This window comes from Miscanthus floridulus, unplaced genomic scaffold, assembly GCF_019320115.1.
Source record: "Miscanthus floridulus cultivar M001 unplaced genomic scaffold, ASM1932011v1 fs_719_2, whole genome shotgun sequence".
In the NCBI taxonomy this organism is placed as follows: domain Eukaryota; kingdom Viridiplantae; phylum Streptophyta; class Magnoliopsida; order Poales; family Poaceae; genus Miscanthus; species Miscanthus floridulus.
In genome coordinates, this window is record NW_027097159.1 from 21,110 (window position 1) to 43,560 (window position 22,451).

The window sequence follows — 22,451 nt, forward strand, 5'->3', positions numbered from 1 at the left end:
TGTCAGAACAGGCGCCAACACGCGAGGAGGGTCCAAGCAACGAACAAGTATGTATCACAACTATTTATGTAGACAACCTCGTTTGTGTGCCTAATTCATTCTTTCCTATTTATGTAGAAGCAATTCCTTGAAGAATGGGCGAACCAACATCCAGAACGGAAAACAATGGAAACAAAAAACAAAAACACAAAAAAAATTACTAGCAATGGAAAAAATTATGGATATAGACCACAAATATGATAGGAAAATATTATCACAAAACGAGGAGTTAGCTAAGATTAGAAAGGAGAAAAGGTGGACAACAGACTGGAAGCTAGGGTGAGCAAGATAGAAACGATACTGCACAAATGAAAATGGATATCAAGGTAACCAGTGAGTACTCATTTTCGGTTCCCATCCGTGCTTCATTGTCTAACACAATTTCTCAAAAAAAAACAGAAAACACAACAGGTACAACAACAAATCCTTCAGCTACTGCAAAGTATTGTTGACCCATCTACGCCTACATCTGCACAAGGTCAGCCGTCTATGGCTACATCTTCGCAAGTTCGGTTATCTATGCCTACATCTGCACAAGTTCGGGTATGCAAATGTGGCTTCAGTTGCTTTGTCTAATGTTGGATTTGATATTTTGGAATTTAACAAAAATACCAACTACAGGAATCACCACAGATACTAGTCAAGAAGTCAGAACCAGGTGGCCCACTGCATTTCTCCCATGCACTGGCGAGAATCAATGCTGAAGCACACACTGGAACAAAAGTTAAGATGGAAAAGAACACGCAGCAGCAGAACAGCCCCTCCACACAACACCAAGGCGACGCCTCTACACACATCACACCAAGAAAGCCAATTGTCGACAATGATTACAAAGTGAGTCCAATAGACACAGAAGCCGGATGCTTCGTACTAATGAGTTACGACCATGCTAAGGTTGTACAAATAGGTGACCATGTTCTTACAGCCAAACAGCTACGCCCTAATTTCACAGATGGCTTTATATTAGATGAGGTAAACTGATTTCAGGTCCTTTTTGTCCACAATAACATGCAAACACCTACTATGTACTAATAACTCCACCCTTTGCAGGTCATAAATGCCTATGTTGATTTCAGCAACGTAGAGACTGAAGAGGCATCATTCATAACAACTTTCAAGCCAGGAAGTTGGCTACAGATAAACTGGGTGACCAACGACTGACATTTAAGAAGTTAATTGCCGACAAATGTGTTCGAAGGCATTTGGTATGTAATATGGATTTTGTTTGGACCTTTTACTTGACATTTGCATTCAGGATAATATCCGTATTTATTTTTCAGGATAATATCTGCATTTGGTATGTAATACTGATTTTCAAAGTTTTTTCAGGTTTTCGTGCCTCTGCATATAAACAAACCCCCACTGGGCTCTACTAGTGCTAAATTTTATAAAGAAAGAGGTCCAGCTACTTAACGCCTTAGCCTCAACCCGAGATAGAAACCAAGAGAAGGCATTGGTAAGTACACACGTAACACGTACCCACCTATTCAATTACATTACAGTTTGATCAAAATTAACATCTATCTCACCATCCACTAGGTGGAAAGCATACAAGAATGCATTGATTCTTCGGGCAACTATGGCTTGGTTAACTTGCACACCTGGAAACGAATCCTTATCATAACATACCGCAACAACAGACGGGGTACTCCTTTCTCCCTTTTCTACATTAATGTTGTACTTAAATTACTAATTCTTATGTTCATTGCAGTCATTCATGCGGGGCGTTCATAATATTTTATATGCTAGCATGGGAATGGAGAAAAAATGGCCTTTCATTTCACAAACGTGAGTCTTACAATCCTGGTTAATTCCAAATATCTACAGACTCATTCAATAATTGTTCTATGACAGTGCACAATTTTCACTTGTATAGACAACAAATGCAAGGATTCAAACGGAGAATATGCACGAGGTTGCTTCTTTCTGATCGCAACATGAGATGACAACAATCATACCAAAAATCCTATCACGTTCTGAACTTTTAATTCATATTAAAAATGATCCAGATGCATCAACTTATACCAGACTGTACAAAATATGCTGGGTCTAACATTTTTCTTGATGATTCTTAGGAGGAAGAGTACTATGCAAACAATCTGGATGAACAACGCCAGCACGAACAGGCTGAAAATTCAAGCGATGTTCAAATAATAGAGACTCAAACTCCAAACCCTGAGGCCAGCACGAAAGAAGGGAAAGGAACAAAAAGAGGGAAGGAACGAAAGGAAAAGGACCTGAAAAAGGAACAGGAGCTCAAATAGGAAAAGAGGACGACCGCCAAAAAAATTAGTTGTCAATACTCCTACTGTCGCAGATGAATTTAGCAGTGAATCTATCGCTAAACGAGTTCAAAGGGCCAAGAATCCAGGGAAACAGCAGACCAGCCCTTTTAGGCCTTTTTAGAACTAATGTGCTGTCTATTTAGTAAGCTATATTTGATCTTTAGTTTGTCCAGATGGCTAGAACGATGTGTGTTCAGACCTAAACGATGTGCTGAACTAAATTCATGTGTGTTCAGGCTCAAATACTTAGTCAAACATCTACCGGGAGACGCTGGCTTAAAAGAATCACACAGCATATGCAAAGAGTGTATCAACTGCATGTATGTTGCATAACAAATGATTCTCCAATAGTGTCATTATCAATCAAATCGTTCAAGCAAAGTTGGGATTCCTTCTCCCATAGTCCTTACTAAGCTGATTCATTTTCTAAATAATAAACTATGCAGCATAAATTTTTCAGTGAGTCTGCATCAATTCCTGTAATTCTAGAGGCTCTGGGCAAGGTAGCCTGACTCATTATATTTCTAGAAAGGAGCACATTGCCACCAGAAATGCAGATATCATAATATTGAATGCACAATGACATGACAGCAACTTATGTGTAGTGTAACAAAACTGTGGCAATTATCAGTAGCAAGATGCAGTAGAAGACCAACCAAAGAGATACATATCGAACATCCCCAGGTAGAGGTAATCGTTGCCACTACCGTGCACTCGAATCCAAAACTCTCATCAGAACTTCCCAGATAACCAAGCAAAAACCTTGCTACATGGCTTCACAGGAAGGGGGTGAAAGGGGGTACTGTAGGGGCACGCTTCTAAATATCTGATGGTTTTGTGCAAGGGCACGCTTCGAAATGTGCAGCAAACATAAGAGGGGACAAACAAAACATATAGTCAAGTCCTTTCAACTTTACCCAAAAAACGTAATCAACCCGAGCAAACACAATGCAGATAAACTACTAAGAAGAATGCCAGTGCATTTTGCTACAACGTGACAAACCAAATCAAAATAATCAAACAAGTGGAGGAGGAGAGGAAGGGGTGGGGGCGTCGGACCCGGGCAGAGCCACGTCGGATCGCTGCGCCGTCCTCAATGTTGGCCGGCGTGGGAAGAGGAAGCCGCCCAGGCGCTGCATCGCCGAGGCCGACCGCTTCCCAGCTTGGCTGAAGTGCTCCGGCCTGCCTTGCGCGCCGACGAGATCTAGCAGACGCTGGGACCTCCCTAATCAAGCTTCTGACGAATGTCACCCTCTTGGTAGCTTTCTGAAATAAAAGGGCCAGGACAAAGATATAAGACCATGATGCTAAAAAATTAAAATAAGAAGTCATTAACAACCAGAAAACATTAAGAAAAACTAAGGTAGTATCATGTCAAAATTCCATCAACTGATTCAGGGAGTTGCATTTAGCGAGATGTTTTACAAACAAAATCAAAATGTGACTTAGCTTATATGTCATGTCTCGCCAATAAATATCTGCCTCTAGAACTAGCGACATGAAGTAATGAAATCCTCCGGTTGCCAAAGGTGAGATGAGACATGATGATCATATATATCGAAGGTACGAGCTGCTGGGACCACACAGCAATAAAATGTCTGGCTACGAGCCAATGACACACAACACAAGTATCAGAATTCCTATATCCAGCCAACCATAGTCAAATTTCATAGTTGCCTAGTCTTTTCAGGCAACTTTCTATAGAAAACCAACACAACTAAATAAAGTGCAATCAAAGTCTGAATTTAGTTCAATCTGGTTCCAGAGCTGTTTGGTCGAATCATACAAAATAAACCCTAGAATTGTTCTCCCATGCATAATCATTGACATAGCTTGCAAAAGGATGCAGTGAACTGTGAAGAAAGAGTTACCCATCCTTGTAGAGGAAGACCACAACCCAAACATCTGATGGTGCCTGAGACACCTCCCGCACGAAGTTCGAGCCACTGATGGGAACTATACTACCAAATCACGCGGCTTTTGCTGCCTCCCTCAGCTCTGCGAGCCTCATCTTCCTGTAGGCATGGAATTACATCAAATCGTCACAATCAATTCCCACTTGTACCAAACGAATCGCAAAACGCATTGAATAATCCAAAGTCCGGAACTACTGCGAGGAATCCGGATCAACAATAGAAAGACATCAGATTCCTATCAGAAGCACACAAATTATACCAATTAACCACGCTAGTCACATCAGATCAATCAAACGCGGCAGGCACTAAAGCTTCTTAAGATGCATCTAATAACAGACGGGGAAAAGATAGCATCACGGATCAGCAATCAGACTGCAGACCAGATCATTCAGCGGCAAACTCACATTATGCCTCTATTTTACAACCCAAACCAGTCATAATGTAAATTAGGTAAAACTTCTGCTTACGAATCATGTGCTAAAAAGGTGCATTTAGTGAGAAGTTTTAGAAACAAAATCACAATGTGACTAAGCTTCCACGTTATGTCTCACCAATTAATATCTGCCTCCAGGACTAGCAACTCGGAGTATTGGAAAATCTCCAGATTGCCAAAGGTGAGATGAGGCAACAAACACAACAAAGCTGTTTAAAAAAAAGACTATTCAATGTACAAATGTTTCTACGCCCATAGTTTTTTCGTCCAAAAGCAACAGGCCTGTTTGACCTAACAATTCGAATTTTTCAATCATCAAACCTCCTCAATTATCTAACATTAATGATACACCAAAAGTAACATTGCAGTTCAAATACGCAAAACCAAGCAAGTCATCCACTAGAGTATGTAATCCAGCAGAATCCACCATACCAAAATGCCAATCTCTTACCAAGTCAAAAATAAAATTATTGCACAAAACAGTCAGCGTTCTTTTATGTCCAATACACAAATCATAAATTCATAACCTGCAATTCAACTAAGATATATACAAGCACGGCACAAAATAGCAGGATTTTGGTCCTATAGGTTAGATTACACCTGCAATTGAGATCGCAGAGCAGTATTAAGAGATCGGAGGCTTCGGCACGGATATTCTTACCCCCTAGCGATCGGACGGGCGAAGCACCAGCTCTCGCTTGGTGACGATGTGTCTCTTGTTTATGCCAACGAAGAGACCTGACTTGGCCTGCGCCGGTGCCATGGCCGGTCTCGTGTTAGCTACGCTGACCTGAAACGAACGTAATCAAAGAAACCAAATCGAATTAGACACAAAATGAAGCTGAGATGAAACGAACGCATTCGAAGAAACCAAATCGAATTAGACACAAAATTAAGCTGAGAGACTTGTAGCATCGGGTGCAATTGGGATTGAAGACGGCGCTTGAGGTTACATGAGTGGGGCGCGAGCGAAACCCTAAGCCGCCAGGCCCGGATCTCGCCTCCTCCACCGCCATCGCCGGATCTACGCGGTGCCGCCGTTCGCCAGAGACTGGTGAGGAGGGATGGCATGCCCTGGAAGCCGCAGCCCTGCCCTCGCACTCGCCGCCGCAGCCACCGCCCTCGTCCTCACCCCGCCCTCGTACTCGCCGCCGCAGCACACAGAGAGAAAGAAGGGCCCGAGAAAGAACAGAGCGACTGAGAGAGAGGGGCCGGCCTGCGTTGGTCCGAAGAGAATAATACGTGAAAATACTGTAGTACTTCAATCGTACTCTGAACATTATTTTTCTATCCTTATTTACTGTTCTATCCTCAATTACGTAAAATAATTTCAAAAATAGAAAATTTCCCACTTTTTCATGTGCTGATCCGATCAATTTTAGTATGCACCCGGTGCGTATGGTCCCACCATTTAGTATGCACCTGGTTCCTCTCGGTACCTCTTAAATTGGTTCCTCTCGGTTCCTTTGCCTTTTAGCCGTCGGATCGGTCCTCGTGAGCTGTCCATTTTATGACAACCATTGTAAAAATTCTCTTATCTTTATATTAAAAAAGCATAGTACTTTATTAGAAATGAAAAACAAAATAAAATCACGGACACCACCGTGCATGAGCGGGGCAATACATCCAGGATGAGACACCCCGATGAACAATACGGAACATGTACGAGCCGGAGAAGGAAAAAAAGCAGAGATTGAAATAGAAAAAGGCACGAATAGGTCGTTGGTAACGCGGACAAAACACGGATTATGTTGGACGAAAATTTAAAGTTGGTAGAAATTTTGTCTATTTAGTATGATAGCAATAGCAATAGCAATAGCAAATATGCCCATGCACTGCGATGGGAGAGAAAAAATATCAATTTTTAATAGAAAATATTAATTTTATATATTTATTTTTTTATCCTTTCTAGAAAATTTAGTAGCTATAAGTTATTATTTGATCACTATGGCATCCATAATATAAGAGTGCACACATTTGGTACGGCTCCGTGCCAAGTACTTGTTGTCGGAGTTGGAGCCGCAGTCGAAGGTCTTCAGGAAGAGCCAACGTTTGGCGCTCCAACTTTGGCGACTCAAACAGTTTTGGCTCCATGTATGGGAGGGTAGAAGCGTTTCTCTCTACGATTTCGTTTGATGTGGCTTCGCTTACTCTGGTGCTAGAGCCATTAATATTGCCAATAATATAATAATATTCTATAAGTTAATATTGACAATAATATGAGGATGTCCTATCAAGTCTATATTGAATTAAACTGCAACCGGATAGATCTTTTTCCTCCATTGTAAGGCACAGAAATATTTACTCGGATATATATCACCATTTTATTTCATGTGTGCCTTGTCGTGAAATGATGAGATCGAATGTCAATCAAGGAGGTCAAGGAAGTTGCAGTCCCATCTGTGTGTTTGGCTTTATTTGTTTAGAAAGCCTAAATATCATGATTAGTATCCTTTTCGGATTATATTATTATTTCGATTCTTAGCTTGTATGCCATATCTTTATTATAGGGGATCAATCAAAATTACGCTTAATTTATCTAAGATTTTGTTCCTTCCAGAGATGACCTGTGCTCCATTCAGCCAAGAATTTACATCCGGAAAAACCTCCGCTTGCAGACTAACGACACAGATCTACTCTTAGAAGGCTTCACCACGACCGTGTGGCCATCGAGAATTCTAGGCTTCAACGCAAGCTTCAACGCCTGCCACGCTCGTGCGATCCCCGCACCGCGCCCCAAGCAAAACTTCCCCTCCCGATCTCGCGCGTCGCCCTCTCCTGATTTTCGGTTTCCAAAAAGAAATCTCTCCACTTCCTGATTTTCGGTTCCCAGAAGGGCGTCAGCTTCACGGTCACCGAGTTCGACGCTATCAAGGAGCGCAAGGCCCTTGCGGGAGTTCCTAGACGAGGCCAACAGCGTCCACACCGCCGGTGGCTGCGCGGCCGTGGAGTACCGCGAGCGCGGCGTGTTCAACGCTAGCGAGATGGTGGCGTAGATCTGGGAGGTGGAGGCGCTGGGGAAGGACCTCTTCGTCGTGGGCAAGGTGCCAGGACTGCCGGTGCTGCTCCGCCTCTGCTTGGCCTCTCCCAGGCTGCTGCTGCTCCCGATGCCCGCGCTGGTGGAGGCGCTGGTGGGACGGGTGGGGCGGAAGGCATTCCCGGGCTTCGGCACCTACGTGAGGGTCATGGAGTTGTACTGACACCTACGCGGGCGCCGTGGAGTCGTACGACGCCGATTCGGGCTACTTCCACGAAGGCTATCCGGCCGCTCGCCTCCATCCCACGCAGCAGCTGCTGCCAACGCCGACCCGGGGCATCTCGACCACGCCGCATAAGGTAAGTGCTAGCTGCAGCAGAAATGGTGTTGTTGGCGACTGGATTCCGTGCTGGATGATGGATGTTTTCCGTTGTTTTGATTGCGTTTTATGCTTTTTCATTTTTTGGGTATATGTTTGGATTTAGGTTCTAGAAGGGTTTGAAGAGGAAGCCGATGCCTCTCGTCAAGAGGCTATGCATGGGGGTAATGCATTCCCTTCCTCTCTGCGATTTTGTTTCATAGATTGCCTGGTTGTCATGCCCATTGCGTTCTGCAAGTTTAATGCTGGGATGCTAGAATGTGCGATTTTTTTGTAGTCTAGATGTTCAGTGTGTCCTGCAGCTAAGGCCTAAGGATGATATGAACATGTGGAGTCGTCTGGCTTTTTAGATTCTGTGGGTGTAGTTTCAGAAGTGCTTTTCTCATAGAAACGATGGTTAGCAGAATTGAAATGCATGGTTCTACTCCGTAATTTTTTAATTTCGATGCTCTAGCAAACCCTGGTTCAGACTTGCAGTAGAGATGGTTGACTTGAGTGCATCAATAATTTTGCAGTAGTAGGAAATGTAACATTTTGCTAAAGTGCAGCGCCATACTGACAGCAACTGCATGATCTGAAGGTTTTCTAAGGTTCCCAGGTTAGAACAACTTGGAAAATACTGCGTTGATGTTGAAGTTATGAACAGAGAAACCTTTACACGGAAGAACATTGGCAATCTTTATCGTAAAGCATATAAAACATGCAAGTTCAAGGAACATCTTATAGGTTTTAAGACTTTAGGCAACAGAAACCATTGGTAGTGGTCTATCTGCTAATGAACCATGGCCATTCAGTGTAATCCATGAATGTCATATATTGTACTCCCTCCATTTTTAAATATATGACATTGAGGACAGGCTAGAACTAATTAGCTTGTTCTAAATGTCATATATTTAAATACGGATGGTGTATCTGTTAACGGTCTGTATATCGTTCCTGAATCAATTAATAATCCTTGTTTTTATATTCAACAAAGTACAATAAGTATGTTTCTTTACCAAATTACTATTGTATGTTCATTTGTCTCTCGCAAGGTAGATAGACCCCTTTAATTTGCCTTTTCTATTTCTTTTGTTCAGTCGCATTCAAATCAAGGCATGTGAGGTGTATAGTAAGCAGTTATGAGAATTCTTTTATGCATAATACTATAGGTTTCTTTTTTCAAGAGTCTGCTCTTGCAAAGAATTTTTCTATATACGTTAGTGTTACTCCTACTAGTGTTACTCCTACTATTGTTAATGAGCCAATCTGTGGCCTACTTTTTTTTTGGAGCCCAAGTAGCTCCAGAGTTCAGACAATGACCTCTTGCTACAGAAAATGTTACATGGGTGTTTGTTGAGCCCTGAAAATGGCACGATCTCAATTGTCTGTTTCCAAATTTAATCACTACCGACACATTACAAAGCTACATTCTTTCTTAAATAGTGTAATCATTAGACGTCACAGGTTATATTTCATTTTTCAGGATTTGCAGGCATGCTTTCTTATGTGCCCGTCTTTTTTTTATTTATGAAAAAAATAATCTAGGTGAAATGGGATACTTGATGGGATGGGCTAATTAGCGTTGAGCACAATTATAAGCTTGATGTTAGCTCTCTTTCCGTTGCATGTTTATGAATCTACATCTCAGGCTAGATTATATTTACAGTCATTTAATTGTCTTCTCAGATAATATTTCATCTGGTTGGGACTTCAGGCAAGCCTGTGGGCTATTGGCAAGCAATTGCCACTTCTGGTATGTGTTCCCTATGTCAATGATAATGCAACTATTTTGGCTATCTCAGAGATTAAATCATGTTGTGTAACTTGAGTCCGCTGGACATCCAGATAAAGCACCAGCTAATTAGCTCTAAGGGCACCTTATGAAGATAGTGGAGCTTGAAGACCTGAAGCCATCTTGCTGCCTAGGCATGTGCTCCTGTAGGAGATGCATTATGAAGCCATCTTGCCAACGCCAGAAGCATTACAGCGAGCGTGAAGAAGAGAAGGACGAGCACCGCCACTCTGCAGCTGCACGCGGCCATCTGTGCTTGCGCTCGATCGTATATAAAGCAGTGACTAAATCAGTGCTTGCAATTAACATGTGCCGCCTCGCGCCACTGTACCACCTCCCATCTCAACTAGTCATCGAGCAGCGGCTCGTGGCCGTCGTCGACCTCTATGTCCACTTGGTCGCAAGTTAGACAGCCCGCTGGTAATTTGGTAACATATACCTCTGCTAAATGCAACCATCCAATGCATTCAACTATCAAAAACTGAAAAACTTAACCTGATAAAATTGATAAAATTTTGGCTATGGGTATTATTAATTTCATTTTGATAAAGAGTTACATAGATCAAACACTCATAAGCGTTAAATTTTGGGCTAGTTTAATAAAACCATCTAGCTTCATAATGCATCATTCTCTTGTACATCATATCCATATTATGTAGAAAATTAGAGATTTTGATAACAGTTTGTCCCTCACCAGAACAATGCCTTTCACTATGTAGTCATCAGTACATTCCACTGTGTATAATCAGTACACGAGGAGGTAAGGACATATATCTTCTGCAACACTCATGTCAAATTTTGACAATCAACGCAACAAACTCATTTGCACCCAATTTCAGTTCACTCTAAAATCTCAGCACTAGTGTAATTTTGTTCTGAGTTAGGGAAAATAGAAGCTCAACATGATTAATTAGGGTAAACTCAACACGATTTAGTAGGGGCAGACAAGTTGGATGTAAACAGTAATAAGACACAAGTAAAGGCATTCCAAACTAGACAAAGGCCAAAAGTCCAGTTAAATAAATAATGTATTGAACAAGGGATTAAAATGTGAGTTGAACCCAAAAAAGTGTGATGCTGAATGCTATAACTCAGACGGGTTGTGAACAATTCTATTAGATAATAAAGGAACTTAACAATAGCATGGAGAAAATGGACAGAACGTAATCTCCCCAGCTTGCGAATCAATTCAAAGACTCAGATCTTAGACCTCAGATTCACTGCCATAGCAATCAAGAGTTTATACTAAGATTTATACTTGTAAGCATTATCCTTTATATATCCAGCAACGGGTAAAAATAAAAAATACCTAGTTTTTCTGATTTGGGCTCAGCCAAAAAATTAAAAACAGGCTGTGACCAATGGCTTCAGCCAGTGATTTATTACAGCATGAATAAATCGCTCGTATGTTAGTACACTGTATGGAGCTCTAGCGTAACACACACTAATAGTGGAAGAATATATGTATTTATGGATGGAGTGGATGTTCTGACTCAACCTTGACTTGTATGAGTTTTAGGCCCTGTTCATTTGAATTTATCGGCAGTACCTTTTCAGCAAAATAATAGTATTTTTTTCTTACAACAAATCAACATCAACATCAGCCGTTTTTTCAGCCAGCCGAACATGGCCTTAATTAATTGGCAAACCAACCAACCTATGCAAACTTAAAAACTACCGATCATGACCACTAGATGATGATCTAATAGATAGGGTGAGGGAGCTTAAGTGTAAAAAAAAGATTGACGGGTGGAGGGCTTAAGCGTAAAAAAATCTCACCTCTCACACCATCCATTAGATCAGTATCTAGTGATCCTGATCGGTAGTTTTCAAGTTTACACAGATTAATTAGTTTACATCTGATATGTTGCCTAATTAGAATCTGTCTACTCAGCACCTGAGTGCCTTAGGGGCAGCTGACACCCAGTGTTGGATGCCACCTAAACACCCGATTGAGATCAGGTTAGTTTTGGAGTAATTCTGATCATTCTTATTTACAAACAGTTACACCTGAATAGAAACAGTAAATTACGGTCCGGATGTAAGAAAGGAATGAATCTGCGAGGTTTTCCATAACTTTCTCACCCCTGTGCTAGCGACAGAGGTTCCGGTGGATCTAACGCCGTACAGGCATGGGTCCATGGTGGGCTCCAGCAGCTAAACACCCGATGCGGGGGGCAAGGTGGGCGGTGTGTGGGCCAGGGCGGTTTTCAAGACATGGGCGTCGGCGGAGACGCGGTGAAATTGAGTGGGCGGACCGAATTTTTTATTTTCAGCTTTTTTAAAAAATATTTATAAATAGACCTATGGTGGTTTAATTTTTGTTTATGGACTCTGTGCTCGGCGCCATGCCTTTTGACGTTGAGAAAACACGTCTCGGCGCTATAGCCAATGACGCCGAGGTCTTAGCAAGGTGTTTGGATGTGGCGTGATCTGACGCCGATATGGACAAAGCCTCGGCGGCTGTAGATCTTAGCACCAAATTGTTACTCTATAGATCTTACGTTTAAAATAAAACCCTAGTTATTAGGACCCGGACCGGACCGGCGGTTCGACCGCTAAAGACCGAACCAGAGTCTACACCGGTCCGGTTCACTTAAAAGACCGTCTGTGTAATTGAACCGCTAAAAACCGGTTGAACCGGCCGGTTTTTTACGGAACCGGTGAACCGGCCGGTTCCATACGAACCGGTGAGTTTTTGAGTTTTTCCAAAATTACCCTTCTGTGCACTGAGTACGACCTTATCTAGTTAGGGGCATTATTGGAAATTGGCTCCAAATCTTGCATTGAACCGGCCGGTCCGGAATGGTGCTGTACTGCTGTGCGTGCAGTCTGCTCTGGCTGGTGGCGTGCATCCGTTGTGCACCTGCTGCGATGGTCCCCACAGGGCCCCACCTATTGTGCACGCGCTCACGCAGATGGTTCGTTGATTGGACTTTCGGAGTACTGGACCTTCACGTGTCTTTTAAATTTTAAAAATTCAAAACTTTTTTCGATAGTTGGTTTTTGGGCTGATAAATCTGACTGGTGCTGGTTTGTTATGAGAAAGAAATACTATTGGCTGGCTGATAAGCCCTGGTTGAAACCAACAGGCGAACAGGCTGAATATATCCATTTTGATTATCTGAATGACCTCTTCACAATAGTGCACTCCATTTCAGTATTTGAGATTGTTTTACCATGATGAATATTTAAATTACTATTTAGTTTTTTTACCAATTTATAAATACTCCATATATTATCTTTTCATGCGCATTTTATGTTTCTTTATCATCTAATTTGCATATGTAATCAATTATTCAATTATATGTTATTGATTATTTATTGTATATTATTATATTACACTGGTTCAAAATATTTGTGGGCGGTTCAATTCATCCGGTCCAAAACTATCGAACCAGCGGTTCAACCGGTTCTTAATGGTTGGACCAGTGAACCAGTGAACCGATGGCCTTGCCGGTTCAATCTCCGGTCTGATCCTAATAACATGGAATAAAACAAGTATAATTATTTTGAGAAACATGTAACAACATTGTAGTTCAGCTGATTAGGACACGTACCACATAGCTCAAAGGCCTAGATTGGAACACAGCGCCGAATCTATTTTTCTACATTTTTTCCGTGACGCCGTCACTTAACTGATATTTCAGATGACAAGTATACAGTACGTCTGTTGGCTATTATTACGAATAAAAAACAAGTCTCGACCGGGGACCACTTTCTCTCGCGGACGTGGACTAATAATAGTGCATCTGTGCATGTCATATCTTTTGTACTCGCAAAATAAATAGCTATCACATCCCACTTGCCAAATATATTTTTTTATTTAAACACCAAATAAGGTTTCGGTACACCAATCTGTGCTGTGAAACAGCTATTCTCCGGCCTCCACTCCATCCTCTCCGTGCCGGCACCAAAACGCTATTTTGGAATTGGAACCATGGTCGCATATTCCAGTTCCAAACGCAGTAATTGTATTGAAATTTCGTATGAATTAGCTCATATTTATTTACCTAAAGGCACAAGAAATAGAGAAAATTCTTGCATTTTAAAACGGCCATCATGCTCACGCAATATTGCAGACTTACCAATATCCACCCTTATTGACGTTGAACTTTCGCTATGTAGGTACTAATTCAGCTGCTCTGTAAATACTGTGGAGCTGAACTCACAAATAAACCAACAAGTCACGATCGACAGAATATCGTCGGCAGTCCTTCGATGGATATCCAACGAAGATAGATTGATCGGTAGAGAAGTGTGAGATCAAGAACAAGAAGGCAACAGAGACACACGAGTTAGACAGGTTCAGGCCGTCAGTATGACGTAATACCCTACTCCTGTGGTCTGTTGGTTTGCATTAGCTATCGTATGATATGCCGTGATTTTGAAGAGGGTCCCTGCCCGCCTTATATAGTCCGGGAGGCAGGGTTACAAGTCGGTTGGATCTGAGAGATAACCGGAAAGTAATAACTGATTACAGGAATCTTGTGATCATACATATCCTAACAGATCTCGTAGTATCTTCTAGATATCTTCCCGGTGTCTTGCGGAAGGCGCCGAGCAGAGTCGTGCCCCGCAAGGCTTCGTCTTGTGGGCTGGGCCACTCCTAGGGGCGCAGGCGCGCAGCCCATGTGACCTACCGTGGGTATCCGGGGTCGTACACCCCATAACTAGTCCCCGAGCACCTTGTACCCGTTGTGCAACGCCATCTTGAGCTCGTCTGAGCCGGTGCGAATAACGCCGAGCAGTCAAACTCATGGTCCAACCACCGTGATGAATTGCCGAGCAGCGTGAACTGTCGCCGAGCAGCATGAACTGTCGCCGAGCAGCGTGAACTGCCGTCGAGTAGCGTGACCTATCGCCGAGCAGTGTGACCCAAGTACGGCTTGCCATAAGGGTGTAAGGAGCTCAAATTCAGAATCAAAAATTTCTTCGCAGTGGACCAAGTGTGCCCACTTAGAGTCCGAACAAAGTAGTAGGAGTCAATCTTCTTCTATAGGTATGTAGTCTTCGAGTAAAAATCCCGCACACTCACCGCGAGGTGGTGTGTGCCCACTTAGTCCTCGAGCCTGACAGCAGATGATATAGTCATGTGGTGCCAGGGTCAGAAACTAGAAGAATAGTATAAAACCAACCGAGCAGGCAGCCAGTCCCCGAGCATGGCCCCAAAAAAGACAAAGCACATTCACCGCAAGGTGAAGTGTGCCCACTTAGTCCCCGAGCCTGACAGTAGGTGACGCAGTCACATGGTGCCATAATCAGAAACAGAAAAACAATCAAAGACTACCGGAGCAGGCAGCCAGTCCCCGAGCTACAGGCGGAGTCATCGAAGAAATCAAACCATGGAGAAAAAAAACGGAGTAACGGCTGTATAGTGTCGGTTACTGAGCCTCAATAAATGGCGGAGAAGTCGGTGATATTTCGGCGAGTAGCAACTGGTGGCAGCGATAAATGAGCAACATGGGCTGCAGTTGCGCAGAAGCCCAGGTAACGGCCCATATGCCGCATCGTAGAAATCGGAGCGGCGCAGATCGTGGGAACGGATCCTAAAAAACCCTTGAATGCGGAACGGTGGGGAAAGTCCTATATAACAGTGCCGCCGCATACCCCGTTCCCACCTTTTCCACTTCTTCTTCCTCCTCATCTCTCGCACCGCCGAATCCGCAACCACATTTACCTCCGCCGCCAAACCCTAACCAGATCTGGGAGATGGCGTCGAAGAAAGGAGCTGCGAAATCAAAGAAGACTAGTCCCAAGAAGACAGGCGTCGTGGCCCGACGCGACGAGGAGTGGGTGCCGTCATGAACAGGAGGAGCGGAGCTAAATAGATTGGTGGAAGCCGGCGTTCTCCATGACCGTGCTACCGTCGGATGGCGGCCATCCCTCGGTGAGTCCTTCCCAACACCCCATACTGACGAAGCAGTGGTATTCGAGGACTATTTCTGGCATGGGTTAGAATTTCTTGTTCACCCATTTCTAAGGGATCTGTTGGAGCTCTAGGGGTTATTCTGTGCAATCTCCACCCCAATACCATTTTACACGTCTCAATCTTCATCCATTTTTTGAGGCATACCTCGGAATCCTACCCCACTTCAATCTCTTCCGTCACCTATTCTGCCTGAAGAAGAGAGGCGGCACTGGTTCCAAGGTGGTTGGTGGGGTGTACCTCCAGCTGCGGGATGGAATGGCGAGCGAATACCTTACAATACCGCTTAACTCGTCACTGAAGGGGTGGAACATCAGGTGGTTCTACATGAAACAAAGCCACCCAGCGATTCGTTGTAACGCCAACCACATCCCAAAAAGCCAGAGGAGTTGGTCGGAGCTACCGAGCAACGACGATATGGAGCAAGTGAATGAACTCCTCGGCTTAATAAAAGGCATGAGGACCAATGGCGGATTGGTGGCGGCAAGTTTCATAGTGCGCCGCATTCAGCCCTGTAAAGAGAGGGCGCACCCAGGCTTTGAATTCAAAGGGGAGACCGATGGTACCCGAGAGAGGCCAGAAATACTGTCCAGGAACATCGTTGAAGAGCGGACTGTCGAGCTGTTCGCTCTGCTTGCCTCTTTCAGATTGTCAGAGTACACAAAGCCCTTCAACTGCAAGAATCTGCCTCCTCAGGTGAATATCTCGACTATGTGTTTCTGAGAAGTTTTTTTTATTTTGTCATTATCGAGCAATAAACTGATCCTACTCATGTGAAGATCCATTCACAAGATAGGGCAGTGTATTTCTCGGGCGTGCCGAGAAATGATTGGCCACCGATAGTGGATGCACGACCACCAGCTCAACCTGAAGAAAGCTCCGTTGGTGTTTCCTCGGAATCTGAAGGTATGAATGTTGGTCGGACGTAGAGTCCTCCCCCGGTGTCGGTGAAAATTTGGGGGAAGAGGTCGGCGGCAGATGAGCCGGCCTAGAAGAAGAGGAAAATAGCGGCTACTGCTCCTCGCAAACCAGGTGGAATCTCACTTGGCGATGATTAGACCAATCGAACACGAAGGACCGTGGTGTTCGATTGGTCTGACGATGATGAAATTCTCACGGATCCTCCCCGATCACGAAAGAGCCTCCACATAGCCCACGCACGGGGGAACAACCCGGGGTAGGTGAAGAAGTCTGTGAGGCGCCAACGAGGAAAGTCCCCGAGCAGCGGGTGGAGGGAATTTCTGCATAGCAGACGAAGGAGGTCCCTGCGGGGCAAGCAACGGAAGTCCCTGAGCAACAAGCGGAAGCAGACCTAGAGCAGTAGGTGGAACCAAAGTCGACCGAGGAAGAGCCAAGAATTCCTCCAAAGAGCACCGGAGTCGACCCCGTGGCTATGCCCGGAGGCTCGAGCCGGCATCGCCGGTTCAAGAAATTGAACCGTCAGACCAAACCATAAGTGTCCTTGTGCTGAAGTTACTTTGCTATACTTTCTTTACTTCTGTGGTGACTGAATAACTGATTTGACACAGTGCAAGGCGAACGACAGATCCAGCCTTGCCCGCTCAGACTGAGTAGCAACCAAAAACTAGCCCTAGAGCGGGGGAGATGCCAGTAGACCTCATCCTGGAGTCCCCAAGTGCTCGGGAGCATGCGGGGAGCCAATCGCTGCCCTTGGTGGGCTTGGTGGTAGCGAACGACTGTCTACAACGGCGAACGAGTCGACGACAGCACCTTCGGTAATGGCAGAATCTAGAGCGGAAAAGCTTTCCTGGTTGTTTATTGGAATTGGATAACGATACTGTCATCGTGCATTTGCAGGAAATATCTCGAGTTGCCGAGTAGTGCCACCAGCTGATAAAGCGAATAGAGCCCCTTGCTGAAGAGAACAAAAAACTCAAAGAGGCCAGGAACCTCTCGGAGAAGAATATCCAGAGGGCCCAACACGAACGAGACCTTGCAGAGTCCAACGCGCGGGACCTAGAATACCAGAAGGGGGTCCTGACCGAAAAGCTGGCTGCTGTGTCTGAGCAGGTGCGGAGCCAATCCAAACAGCTGGCCGCTGTCTTTGGCCAACTGAAAAGTGCTTCTGAGCAGCTAGAGAGGAAAACCGAACAACTTAATAGTGTATCCAAACAGAAAGCAGGTACGGTATATCAACGAATGTACTTTTGTATTGCTAAACAACCATATTTTCGGTGACAACTGTTGCACTTGTAGAGCAAGACGCTGAGCTCGGCCAAATGCGCAGGCCGTCGATCAACTTCGCTAGGAGAAGGCAAAGGAAAAACAGCGGGTGGACAAACTTGCTGAGGAGCTGAAAGGTGAATTCCTCCTTGCCAGAATTACTGTTGAAGTAGGTTTCTTGTATAATGGATCATTGTAACGCTTGCAGGCTATCGTCATAAAGCCAAAGCATAGTTTGACGTGCTGGTGAAGGAGCCCAAGGTCCAAAAGGAGAACTTCGACGCTGTAATCGCCGCAATTAAGCCGGTGCTTGACTGCGTCGACCTGGGAAACGACCGCTCAGCACGACGGCAGGCAGCAACGTCCCAACACCGTCATCCAGAGGTGCAAGGCAGCATGGGAGAACTTCAAGACCTTCAACCGCGATGCCATTATGACCGTCGCTACCCATGTCCTCGCGGTTGTTCAGTCCCATTACCCAACCATTGACCTTTAGTCAATAGGGGGTGGGTTCATCGAAGGACTGAGCGACGCGGGGACCCAGCAGCTGGAGGATGAGGTGGAGGATGCAACGAAGATGCTAGCCGACAATATAGATCTGTTTGGTGAGACGGATGGTAATGGCGGAGCTCAGTAATCTACTCATAGATTATCATCTGTAAAACCTTGACAGTGTAATTAGAATGCGCAAAAGCGCAAGAAACAATTATTTATCGAATAATGTTACAAGGTGCAAGTATATGCAATATATGCAATTTTCTTGTATTTCTGCGAAAAAATCTTCACAGTTTCAATCCTAACGTGATTATGTGTAGTTCAACTAGCGTTCGAACAGTTGGTCTGCTACTGATCCCTATGGCCTTGGCCAGCCCATAGTCCATAACGTCGAGCGCGGAGCCCATGCACGTGTAGGAGTAACAGGCGTGACCCAGGAACCATAGCTGACCACCCATGACACAGAGCATGGAGCCCGTGGCACGTGTAGGGAGAGATCGGTGACTAGGTCTTCTCCATAAAAAAACAACGCGGAACGTGTGCTGCTCGGCGGTTGTTGTATGAACTTGGCGATAAAGGTAGCATAAGCGGTGTCCGAGCAATGTATTCAATGCTGAACTCTCGGCCTTGGCTGACCCATAGTCCATAACATTGAGCGCGGAGCCCGTAGACATGTAGGACAAATAGGTGTGACCAAGGAACCGCAGCTGACCACCCATAACGTAGAGTGCGGAGCCCGTAGCACGTGTAGGGAGAGATCGGAGACTGGGTCTTCTCCGAAGAGAACAAAAAAGAAAGGATGTTGCTCTCCGATCGGAAAAAGTGTTCAGCGATTTGGAGAAAACATGCTCGGTGATTTTGGAGGAAACATGTTCGGCGATAACGTTTGGAGAAATCATGTTCGGCGCTAACGTTGGAGAAATCATTTTCGGTGATTTTAGAGAAAACATGTTCGGCGATTTGGAGAAAACATGTTCGGCGATTTGGAGAAACGTGGTCGGCGCAGTTATGGCGATTACGTATTGGAGTTCGTTATGAAGTAGCATGGAGCTCGGCGACCGCGAGTGGATGTTAAACCACAATAGAGACAAAACGGAGACAAGTTATGGAGACCAAAACTTTACTCAATATAAAATTGGAGAGTACATATCTAGAGTGTTTCAAGGTTAGAAACATATAAGGTGTTCGATGTGCCATGAGTTGGGAACATCGACTCCTTTTAAGTCACTTAGGTGATAAGACCCTGGTCGAGTAACATCTTTGACAACGTAAGGTCCTTCCCAAGGGGAAGAGAGCTTGTGCATCCCTTCAGTTTTTTTGTTTTCTACGGGAACGAGATCGCCGACAGCAAATGAACGACCTTTGATGTTTTGATTATAGTACCTCCGCAAGCCTTCCAGATATTTAGCTGTACGAACACAGGTAATTAGTCGTTCTTCCTCGGCCCTGTCGACGTCCTCAGACCGAACAGCCTCGGCCTGCTCTTCATCATAATTTTCCACTCTAGGTGCTCAGAAAGTAATGTCCGCTGGTAGTATGGCTTCTGAGCCGTAGACTAAGAAGTATGGAGTCACACTGGTGCTGCGACTAGCTTGAGTACGCAGTCCCCAGACTATAGCTGGAAGCTCCTTGAGCCATCTGCCCTGGTGCCTTTCTTCTTTCTGATATAGTCGCTTTTTGAGGGCATCAAGGATCATGTCATTCGCCCATTCGACCTGGCCATTGGCTCTTGGATGGGCAACGGAGACAAATTTGATGGAGATGCAACGGTCTTTGCAGAAGTCCCAGAAGTGATGGCTAGTAAACGTAGTTTTGAGATCGATGATGATGCTGTTCGGTAGACCAAATCTATGGATGATATCTTCGAAGAGCTCAACTGCTTTCTTTGCAGTAGCCGAGACGAGCGGTTTATATTCAATCCACTTGGAGAACTTGTCGATGGCAACATATACGTACCGGAAACCACCTGGTGCTGGTTTAAAAGGCCCGATCATGTCCAGTCCCCAGGATGCGAAGGGCTAGGAAGCTGAGATGGTTTGCAGCTCTTGCGTCGGCACGTGTATTTGCTTAGTGAAGAATTGGCATCCTTCACAACATCGAACGAGGTCTTCTGCATCAGTGATGGCTGTGGGCCAATAAAAACTAGTTCAAAAAGCCTTGCCGACCAGTGTTCTCGAGGCTGCATGGTTGCCGCAGGAACCAGAGTGAATTTCGAGAAGTAGCTTTACTCCCTCCTCTTGGGTGATGCATTTCTACAGTATCCCTTCCTTGGCACTTTTCCTCATGAAGCTGTCGTCCACCAGCACGTAAAGCTTGCTTCGACGAACTAGGCATTCAGTTTCAGTCTTGTCGGCGGGTACCTCGACGCTGGTGATGTACTTGATGAATTGCTCCCTCTAATCGGTGACCGGCGAAGGTACCGCAAGTACCAACTGCTCGGTAGGGGGAACCTCTTCGACTTCCTTATCTTCTTTGATGGATGACGCTAGGAGATCTTGAACAAATACCCCTGGTGGGATCGCGGTGTGAGAAGAGCCCAACTTGGATAAGTGATCGATGAGCTAATTTTGGTCACGTACCACATGGTGATACTCGATGCCGTAGAATTTTCCTTCGATCTTCCTGATTTTGGCGCATATGCGTCCATCTTCTCACAGGAACAGGACCAATCCTTGTTGAGCTGGTTGATAACTAGCGCGGAGTCCCCGTACACCATGAGGTGTTTGACGCCGAGCTCGACGGCTATACGGAGACCATGGAGACACGCTTCGTATTCCGTGGCGTTGTTGGAGGCCGGAAAGTGTATCCGGAGAGCATAACGTAGCTTATCCTTGGTCGGCGTAATGAACAGAATACCCGCACCAGCACCATTGATGTTATGGGTGCCGTCGAAGTACATTACTCAGTGTTCGGGGCAAGTAGCGGCGATGGGCTCTTGGATCTCGGTGCATTCAGCGACGAAATCAGCAAGCGCATGTGACTTAATGGTAGGTCTGCTTCTGAATTCGATGGAATAGGTGCCGAGCTCAATAGCCCACTTAATGATGCGGCCATTGGCCTCTTTATTGCAGAGAATGTCCCGTAGAGGGAACTTAGTGACCACGGCGATCTTGTAGTATTTAAAGTAGTGTCGGAGTTTACGCGACGTAATAAGAATGGCGTATAACAACTTTTATACCTATGGATAATGAGTTTTGGGCTCATTAAGTACCTCGCTGATGAAGTAAACCGGACGTTGCACTTTATAAGCGTGCCCGGCTTCCTCGCGTTCGACGACAATAGTTGTGCTCACGACGCGAGAAGTAGCGGCAATGTATATTAGCAGAGTCTCATCTAGATGTGGCGCCGTCATGATCGGAGGCTTTGTTAAGAACACCTTGAGCTGCTCAAAAGTTGAGTCTACCTCCTCTGACCAGAAGAATCGCTTGGAGGCCTTGAGGAGTTTGAAGAAAGGTAACCCTTTTTCGCCGAGGTGTGATATGATGCAACTTAAAGCAGCCATGCCACCTATAAGCTTCTGTATATCCTTGACGCATGTCAGCCGTTTCATATTGGTGATGGCGAAGACCTTGTCAGGGTTAGGTTCGATACCTCGAGCACTGACGATGTAACCCAGCAGTATACCAGATGGAACTCCAAAGACACACTTTGAAGGGTTCAGCTTCCATCGGTACTTGTTCAAGTTAGAGAAGGTTTCTTCGAGGTCGGCAATAAGGTTGTCGGCTGTCTTGGTCTTGACGACCACATCATCTATGTAGGCTTCGACATTGCGGCCGATCTGTTGGTCGAGGCACATCTAGATGGCCCTTTGATAGGTAGCCCCGACGTTCTTGAGTCCGAAGGACATAGTTCTGTAGCAGTATGCACCGAAAGGCATAATGAATGAGCTCTTGATCTAGTCTTCTTCCTTGAGGGAGATCTGATTATAGCTGGAGTAACAGTCAAGGAAGGAGAGCAGTTCATAGCCGGCGGTAGAGTCTACAACCTCGTCTATCCGAGGCAGGCCAAAGGGGTCTTTAGGGCAGTGTTTGTTAAGATCA

General features: G+C 45.0%; 1 long non-coding RNA gene and 1 pseudogene across 2 annotated transcripts; both read left to right on the plus strand.

Moving 5' to 3' along the window:
- Positions 1-442: 442 nt before the first annotated feature.
- Positions 443-2,303, plus strand: LOC136532816 (uncharacterized; annotated as a pseudogene).
- A 4,987-nt stretch (positions 2,304-7,290) lies between these two features.
- Positions 7,291-11,235, plus strand: LOC136532817 (uncharacterized). Of its 2 annotated transcripts, XR_010778318.1 has the most exons (4): positions 7,291-8,009; positions 8,136-8,193; positions 9,698-9,764; positions 9,857-11,235. It is a non-coding gene; the product is annotated as an uncharacterized lncRNA (long non-coding RNA). The 2 variants fall into 2 exon arrangements; XR_010778317.1 differs by lacking the exon at positions 8,136-8,193 and having other exon boundaries at positions 7,292-8,009.
- Positions 11,236-22,451: the final 11,216 nt, after the last annotated feature.